This window comes from Nicotiana tabacum, chromosome 8, assembly GCF_000715075.1.
Source record: "Nicotiana tabacum cultivar K326 chromosome 8, ASM71507v2, whole genome shotgun sequence".
NCBI lineage: Eukaryota > Viridiplantae > Streptophyta > Magnoliopsida > Solanales > Solanaceae > Nicotiana > Nicotiana tabacum.
In genome coordinates, this window is record NC_134087.1 from 24,227,951 (window position 1) to 24,237,541 (window position 9,591).

At 41.5% G+C, this 9,591-nt stretch overlaps 1 non-coding gene across 1 annotated transcript; it reads right to left on the bottom strand.

Moving 5' to 3' along the window:
• Positions 1-5,077: 5,077 nt before the first annotated feature.
• On the bottom strand, positions 5,078-5,184 carry LOC142163663 (small nucleolar RNA R71). The gene has a single exon (XR_012694608.1). It is a non-coding gene; the product is annotated as a small nucleolar RNA R71 (small nucleolar RNA).
• Between the last annotated feature and the right edge of the window lie 4,407 nt (positions 5,185-9,591).

Consider the following 9,591-nt stretch of genomic DNA (forward strand, 5'->3'; position numbering starts at 1 on the left):
TGCCTTGGGTTCTCCATTGTTGTTGGTTGGAAGAATTGCCCCTTTGGCCTTGATAGTTGTTCACGTATTGCACCTCTTCATTCTGCCCATCATAACTATCATCTTGGAATCCACCACAATTATTGTCAAATTGCTCTGAATTCCCTTGAATCTGTTGACTCTCTATCTTCTTTTGTTCACTAGCATGTTGACACCCTCCATGACATTCACTTGGCGAGGATTTTGAACTTGTTACAACTGTGCCTTTGCTGGTTGGTTCATTATAGTTGTTAGCTCAGCTATAGCCTGTCCATGGTCATGTAGCTCTTTGTACAAATGAGTGACTGTGGGGTCACCCTGGGCCACATTGACTCTACTTTGCCAAGCGGCGGAAGTGTCAGCCATCTCATCAATAATGTCACAAGTCTCATCATAAGTCAGCTTCATGAAGTTGCCCCCAGCAAGTTAGTTCACTATGCACTGGTTTGTTGTGTTAATGCCCCAGTAGAAAGTCTGTTGGATCATTGCCTTAGTCATATCATTGTTAGGGCATTCCTTTTCCATTGTTCTATAGCGCTCCCAAATCTAATGTAATGGTTCGGCGGGCTCCTGCTTGAAATCCAAGATCTCATCTCTCAATGCTGCCATATGCCCCGGTGAGAAAAACTTTGCAATGAACTTGTCCGCTAACTCATCCCAAGTAGTGATGGAATGGTTGGGAAGTCGCTCAAGCCAATCCAATGCCTTTCCTTTAAGTGAAAATGGGAAGAGTCTCAACCGAAGTACATCCTCAGACACATTAGTTTGCTTGCTCCCCCAATAGGTATCCACGAAACCCTTGAGATGTTTGTAAGCATTTTGATTGGCAGCGCCCGTGAAATATCCACGCTGCTCCAGCAATGTCAGCATCACATTGGTAATTTGAAAATTTCCCGCCCGGATTCGGGGTGGCACAATTGCACTTGCATAGCCTTGGTTTGGAAACACTCAGGGAGCCACCCTTGGAGGTGGCGGAGGAGGGTCTGGAATATTGGTATTGGCATTGTCCTGGCGGCCTCTACGTTGTCCTTGAGGTACAAGAGGCACCTTATCATCTCCGACATCATCTACCTCCTCCCCCGCAATCACATTTCCAAGAGGGTCATTGTTGTTTGCTGCCATTTTGCACCTGAAGTTGTGAAAAAAACAAATTAGTAACGTAGAAGGAAAGAAGAACAATACACAAACTATTTAGATAGATAGCCAAAACCGTTAGCTCCCCGACAATGGCGCCAAAAAGTAATCGATGCCAACCCTGTACTACTACAAAGTAGCAAGAGTGGTCGAAGCAGCTTTTACCCGAGAAGGTCGGGATCGATTTCCACAGGGAGCTAGAGATTGGAGTTGAGTTTCTATCTAAATTGGAGTTGCGTAGTTGTTCCTAATTGCACTTCTAAACATAGCTGGTTTTGATATTACTTCTAATTTTCTACTACGAAGATGCTAAATTGAGCTAAGTTAAGCTAATAGTAAACTATTGAAGGTTGTCTAAATGGTTAAAAGGCACTAGGGAAGTGACTTTATCCTAGGTGGATACTTGACGGGTTCTCGAGTCTAAGTCTAGGTTGTCATATTTGGGGATTACGATATAACCGTTACACGATTCTACTCACTCTATACCTCTCGGTAGTTCAAGTGATTTTGCCCTAATTGACTTTATCAAGACCAATTGGGTATTATAATTTGTGCAAGCAATAGAGGTTCAAGTCGGGTATTACTATCTCTAGGTTTAACCCTTTAATTATGGCTATCGATCTCTTGAACATGCCCCAATTCCTTGTTGGACCAATTTCATAGACTTAGGCTCTCTTTTTCAAGAAGAGCTAAAGTCAACTAGGCATAAACTAGTGTTTGCAACCACTAATTCAACATTTAAGTCATACATTAGTCCAAATATCAAACACCCATAGACATTCAAGCCTTAAAACACAAGACCCATCAATTACCCATACTAGGGTTGAGCCACAACCCTAGCTAATGGGTCTAGCTACTCATGATTATAGAAGAAAGCAAAGAAATAGATGAAGAAAAACCCATAATATTTAATTACTAGATAAAACTTGAAGATTTAATGATGAAACTAATGTAAAATCACTCAAAATGGTAAAAGAGCACTATTCACGAGCGCAGTTGCTGTCTAGAATACAACTGATGACCTAAAATGGGAAAAGAAACTATTTATACTGGGCCAAAAATTTTGGACAAAATACCCCTGCGAGACTAGTGCGGACCGCACAAAATCGAGTGCGTCCACACTAAGGATCTTGACTGAAGCATCTGCTCTCTGAACTTGGCCACCGCGAGCCGCAAAAATGCACCGCGGCCGCAGTGGCTTCTATTGCGGCCCGCACAAAATGGACCGCGAACCGCATTGGAAATATTCCTCCAACTTGGGCTTTGCGGACCGCACAAAGTCGAGTGCGGCCACAATGAAGTCAATGCGGTCCGCATGAAATGCTTTGCGGTCGCATTGCTTGGCTGCCTGAAATGAGCACTCTCTAAACCTCCTCTTTGCGGGCCGCACAGAATGGAGTGCGGCCGCATTGGTCCTGTTATACTGAGCTTGGACTTGTTCTTGGTACTTGTGCATGTTTCACTCCTTTTTTGAGCTGGTTTTGACTAATTGTCACCTTGTTGACCAAACCTTCCAATTAAGTACAACATGTGAGCCTTTGGGACTATTTTGTACACATTTCTAATCAAAATTTAAGTAAGAAGGAATGTAAAATGAATCATAATTCCAAGTTATCAGCAGCAAGGTGACCAAATTTCTCGAAGGCCTCAAGATCAAAAGGATCTTATCAACACCTTATCACCCTAGTGGAAATGGGCAAGCCGAATCAACCGACAAAAAAATCATAATACAAAACCTCAAGAAAAGGTTGACCGACGCCAAAGAAAAATGAAGAAAAGTCCTGCCCGAAGTCCTTTGGGGGTATCGCACAACTTCGAAGTCCAATACCGGGGCTACCCCGTTCTCTTTGGTTTATGGCATCGAAGCTATAATACCCGTCGAAGTTGGGGAGCTGATGTGTGGCTATATTATATATTTTTAGTACATTACTTACTCTATATTTAGGTGCTTTAATGCTAAACTACACTATATTTTTGTTTAATTGAGTTATTTTATGTGTAGGTACATTGGAGATAAAACTGTGAGCAAAACAAATACTTTGGAAGAAAAAGTGTAAATGAAGCAGTAAACAGGAGAGACGAGCTTTGTAGCTGGCGTTAGAGCATGTGAGGCAAGGCATTTTTCTCGCCACAGAGCAGGCGCCGCAAGGGATATCGCGAGATGAGGTGCGGTAGAGAGCTGGTGCCGCGAGGCTTTAGGCGAGCTGGAGCCGCACGGTCTATAGCAAGGGCATTCCGGATTTTAAAAGCATATTTCATATCCTTGTTGGGTTTGGACTTGGGCTATTTCATTTATGTCTTTTCCTACATATATAAATAGTCATTAAATACAACTTTTGAAGGAGTTCGGTTACCAGAGGTAAGAATAGCACGTGGAACAACCTTTGGGGGAAAGAATCATCGAGTTCTACATTCCTTCATATTTTCTTTGTAATTTGATTATGCAAAGTACTTGGGAAATTGTTGCTATGAATATGAGTAGATAAACTTCTATTCTAGGGTTTGATGGAACCCATTGAAGGATGATTTCTCTATTGCGTTTAATATAAATTCGCAATTTACTTTTCTCTACTTGTTCAACTATATTATTATTGTTGTTGGTTGAAGAGCCCTCAATTGACTATGTATATTTAGTGTATACTGCTTGAGAGAGAGTACACATTGAGGTATTTTTTGAATAACACCACACTTAACGTATTTGAGAGATCAGTATGGAGGTTTTAAAGGCGGTATTAGAGATAACGAAACCTTGGTGCGATCATAGTGAGCGGTAAATTAGTGCTAGCTAGCATAGTTTGAGAGAATACGTCTAGTAAATTGTGGTAATTGCTCGAGAGAGAGCTACACACTCAAAGTACTCACGATCGGTAGAGAATACTTGGGTGACTTTATAGGAACCGTAGTGGGGAATATTCCGACAATAGAGGAAATCAAAACCCTAGACCTTTCTATTTTTGTCTACAACATTTGCTTTGTTAGTAGTAAAATTACTGCTTTCTAATTACCTTGCTTTAAGTTAGTAAACAATCAACTCATTGGTCTATATTTTTGAAGGTTGAATATTTGGATTCTTACGAAACTAGTGGTTGTAATTAATAGGTTAATTCCCTATGGGATTCAACTCCAGACTTGTAAACCGAATTATATTTGCAACGACTGCTAGACCTCTTTAGGAAGCATAGTTGGGTGGGATCAAATTTTGGCGCCGTTGCCGGAGAATTAATGGTGTTACTAATTACGCCTAAAAGAATTGTTAGAATTCGTAGTTTATTCAACTTTCTCGACTTGAAACTCATTATTTTGAAACTCTAACGTTTTTAGTCTTGTGTATTACAGGTGCATGCCGAGAAACTCCTCAAGAATTAGTGAATTGTACGAAGCATTACCGGATTCTGAGAAAGTTATTCAAGGCACGAAACCAAGCAAACAAGAAAGACAAACAACAACAAAAATCATCAAAACGAATCGAATTAGACATGGGTGATATAATAGACAACCCAAACAACAGAAACAATGGGAATGACCCAAACAACCAGGGTTGGTACCTCTTGTGCCAGAAGCAGCCTTATATGATTGGGCACAACCCACCGCTGAAAATTTGGCAACCGCAATTGCAGTCCCTCAGATACAAGCAGAATCATTTAAAATCACAAACAACATGCTACATTTGTTGTAGAACTAGGGACTGTTCTCGGGGTCTTATATTGAAGATCCTTAGCAGCATCTTAAATATTTTCTGTCGATTTGTGTCACGCAAAGGCAAACAATTGTGATACCGGAAATAATAAGGATTTTGTTGTTTCCATTCTCAGTGACTGGAGAGACTCAGACTTGGCTCAATTTGCTCCCTATAAACTCCATTACAACTTGGGAGGAATAAGTGAAGCAATTTTTGAACAAGTCCTACCCACCCAATAAGACTACCAAACAAGTTGATGAGATATTGAGCTTCAGGCAGAAACTAGCTAAAACATTGCAAGAAACGTGGGAGAGGTTCAAAGGTATGCTGGTTAAGTGTCCACACCATGGCATTCCAGATCAGATGTTGGGGCAAAGGTTCTACATGGGATTGGCAGACAGCTTGAAGGCCAATGTTGATGCTTCAGCAAGTGGCAGATTTTTGAGCAAATCATTCAGGGAATGCAAGGTCTTACTTGATAAAATGGCTCAAAATTCAAGATGGATGACAAGAGACTCTACAATCACTCCAGCATTTCACTCAGTGGCTTTGCACCCAAACAACTCTATAGCCGAGAATATGGCCACTCTGATGACGCAAATGGGTATCCTCACCAAGAAGATTGACGAATCAGGCCAGAAGCAAGTACACATAGTTGACACGACTAATGGAGGCTTATGTACACCATGTATTAACCAACCATATGTATGCTCATGGAGTGGTAAAAGTGACAACCAGAACTATCAAGAAAATATGAACTATGTCGGCAACTATAGAGGACAAATGCAAGGTCATCAGAATTGGGGGCAGCAGAATCAGCAGTATAGACCAGCACCACAACAGTACAATAATGGCAATAATCTTGGAGCTATGCGACCGCAAGATTAAGTTGTGTCGTACCAAAGGCAACAGGGATAGCAAAATTAGCAACTAGCTTATCAACAGCCTCAACAACAACAACAGATAGTGAGATAAGATGATAAGTTGTCTGAAATTAAAGGAATGCTGCAACAACTGATTGGGTCCAATGAAAAAATGCAAGAGAAAGTCGAAGCACATAACTCTGCGATAAAAGGCATTGAGATTCAATTAGGTCAGTTATCCATGGCTCTGAATAATCATCCCCAAGGAACATTGCCTGGAGACACGCATGTCAATCCAAAAGAGCAGGGCCTGAAGCAGCTTATGGTGGTAAGTCTAAAAAATGGTAGCGATCTTGATATAGAGCAAGAAATTTCTCGCAAAAGCCTACCAACTGAGATACTTGTGCCAGTACCAATTGAGGTAGATGATTCAACAAGGTTAACAGAGGTGATAGTACAACATGCACCAGCAAAATCAAGAGAAGAAAAAGAGGTTGCAAAGGAGACTGAGTTAGTGCAAGAGAAGGCATTAGAAACAGTGCCCGAGTAGGTTCAAACTCAAATCACAGGAAAAAAGTGGCCTCCAACACCTTTCCCATAGATATTGGCCAAATATCATAAGGATGAGCAGTATAAGAAATTCATAGAGATGTTGAAGCAAATCCAGGTGAACATTCCATTGATTGACGCCTTGAAGGAGATGCCTGGTTATGCAAAAAGGATGAAGGACTTGATGTATCGTAAGTTCGACTTTCAAGACTTGTACAGTTACACTAACTCAGACATGTAGTGTTGTTGTGATGAGACATATAGCTGAAAAGTTATCTGAACTATGGAGTTTCACAATCCCATGCACAATAGGCAACTATGCTTTTGCGAAAGCATGATGTGATTTGGGGGTGAGCATAAACTTGATGGCCTTGGCTATCTATAAAAGGTTAGGCATTGGAAGAGCAAGACCCACATCCATGTTACTACAGCTAGCCGACTGAACGGTGAAGAGGCCATCAGGTTACTCGATGATGTACTGGTGCAGGTTGGAAAGTTTGTGTTTCCGGCAGATTTTTTCATTTTGGACTGATGAGTTGACGAGGAGATTCCTATAATTTTGGGAAGGTCATTCTTGGCCACTGGGAGAGCTCTATTTGATTGCAAAACTGGTGAACTAAAGATAAGACTGAACGATGAAGAGATAACGTTAAATGTGTATAAGTCTATGCGGCAACCCAGTGAGTATGCTAACTACTCTCTGATAGACGCTGTGGACGTAATTTTGGAGGAGGAAAATGAGGCTCTGAATGCTAAAGACCCTCTAGCAGCCTGCCTCATGAACCTAAAAGAGGTAGATGGTAAGGACTTGGCGGAGTGGGTTTTGGCTCTTGAAGGCCAAGGGTACTGGAAAAGAGAGCTCGAATTTGAGCCTTTACGCTTAGAAGAAAGAAAGACCCCTCCAGCTAAGCCATCAATTGAAGAGCCACCACAGTTGGAGCTAAAACCGTTACCGTCTCACCTTAGGTATGCTTTCTTGGGACCTAACTCAACTTTACCTGTTATTATCTCATCTAGTTTGTTAGATATGCAGGCAAAACAACTTTTATAGGTGTTAATAGAGTGCAAGACTGTAATTGGTTAGACTATTGCAGATATTAAGAGTATCAGCCCGGCATTTTGTATGCATAAGATTTTACTGGAATATGGGCACAAACTTTCCAGATAACATCAATGAAGTCTGAACCCCAACATGAAGAAGTGTTGAAGAAAGAAGTGATCAAGTGGTTAGATGCGGGAATCATCTTCCCCATCTCTGACAGTAACTGGGTCAGCCCAGTTCAGCATGTGCCAAAGAAGGGTGGAATGACAGTAGTGCAAAATGAGAACAACGAGCTGATCTCAACTAGAATAGTCACGGGATGGCGAATTTGTATGGACTATAGAAAATTGAACAAGGCCACCCAAAAAGACTATTTTTTGCTACCATTCATTGATCAGATGCTAGACAGATTAGCAGGAGGTCCCATTTTTGCTTTATGGATGGATATTTGAGGTATAACCAGATCTCTATTGCCCCTGAAGATAGAGAGAAAGCACAATTCACCCGCCCTTATGGTATCTATTCCTTTCAAAGAATGTCGTTTGGCCTATGCAACGCACCCGCCACATTCCAAAGGTGCATGATGGCCATCTTTACAGATATGGTAGAGGCAATAATAGAGGTTTTCATGGATGACTTCTCAGTGGTTGGGAACTCATTCGATAATTGACTTATGAACTTAAAAAGAGCATTGAAGAAGTGTATGGAGACTAATCTGGTATTAAACTGGGAAAAGTGCCATTTCTGGTACATGAAGGTATAGTCATGGGGCACCTAGTGTCGAGTAAGGGCATTGAAGTGGATCGCACAAAAGTTGATGAAATAGAAAAGTTGCCACCACCCACTTCCGTCAAGGCAATAAAAAGCTTCTTGGGCCACGCTGGTTTCTATAGGAGATTTATAAAAGATTTTTCCAAAATTGCTAACCCATTGTGTAAATTGCTTGAAAAAGATCACCCTTTTGTGTTTTCTGATGACTTCATGGTAGGTTTTGAGGAATTGAAGAAGAGGCTGGTGTCTGCACCTATCATAGTTGCACCTGACCGGGAGCAACCATTTGAGCTAATATGTGATGCAAGCAACTATGCAGTGGGAGCAGTTCTTGAGCAGCAAAAAGATAAAGTCATGCATCTAATATACTACGCAAGTAGTACCTTGAGTGGTGACCAACTAAATTATATAGTGATCGAGAAGGAGATGCTAGAAGTGGTGTTTGCATATGACAAATTCAGGTCATACTTGATAGGCTTGAAGGTAATTGTTTATACTAACCATGTTGCTCTCAGGTACCTAATTGAGAAGAAGGAGTCAAAGTCGCGCCTTATTCGATGGGTGCTACTGCTGCAAGAATTTGACTTGGAAACCCATGACCAAAAGGGAACAGAGAACCAAGTGGCTGATCACTTCTCTAGGCTGGAAGGAGTAGAGAAGAAGGAGGAGGTGGAAGAGATTGTGGAGACTTTCCCGGATGAACAATTGTTGGCCACGAGCCTTGAGGTAGCACCATGGTATGCATATATTGCAAACTACTTGGCGAGCGGTATTGTCCTATATGACCTTTCTTCCGTCCAAAAGAAAAAGTTCTTTCATGACTGTCGCATGTATTATTGGGATGAGCCTTATCTATTCAAGATTTGTGTTGATAACATGATCCGGAGATGCATTCCCGAGATAGACCAATCTTCTGTTTTGCAGGCATGTCATGCTTCCCCGTATAGAGGTCATTTTGGAGGAGTAAGGACATTTGCTAAAGTGTTAGAACTGGGCTTTTATTGGCCGACGTTGTTTAAAGATGCACACTTCTAGGTGAAAAGTTGTGATCAGTTCCAATGGACGGGGAATACCTCCCATCGACATGAGATGCCCATGAACCCAATTCAAGAGGTGGAAGTATTCGATGTATGGGGAATTAATTTTATGGGACCATTTGTCAGCTCATATAATAACAAGTATATACTTGAAGCGGTGGGCTATGTCTTGAAATGGGTAGAAGCCGTGGAACTTCCAACAAATGATGCAAAGGCACTTATTGGTTTCTTGAGAAAAAATATATTCACCCGATTTGGAACTCCAAGGGCAATAATCAGTGACGAAGGCACTCACTTCTGCAACCGAGCTTTCGTAAAGTTATTAGAAAAATATGGTGTTCGCCATAAGGTGACCAGCCTATAGCATCCACAAACAAGGGGGCAAGTGGAAGTGTCGAATAAAGAAACCAAGAGTGTGTTGACAAAGACCGTGAGTGATACAAGAACGAATTGAGTGAAAAAGTTAGACGATGCACTCTGGACCAATCGTACCGCTTT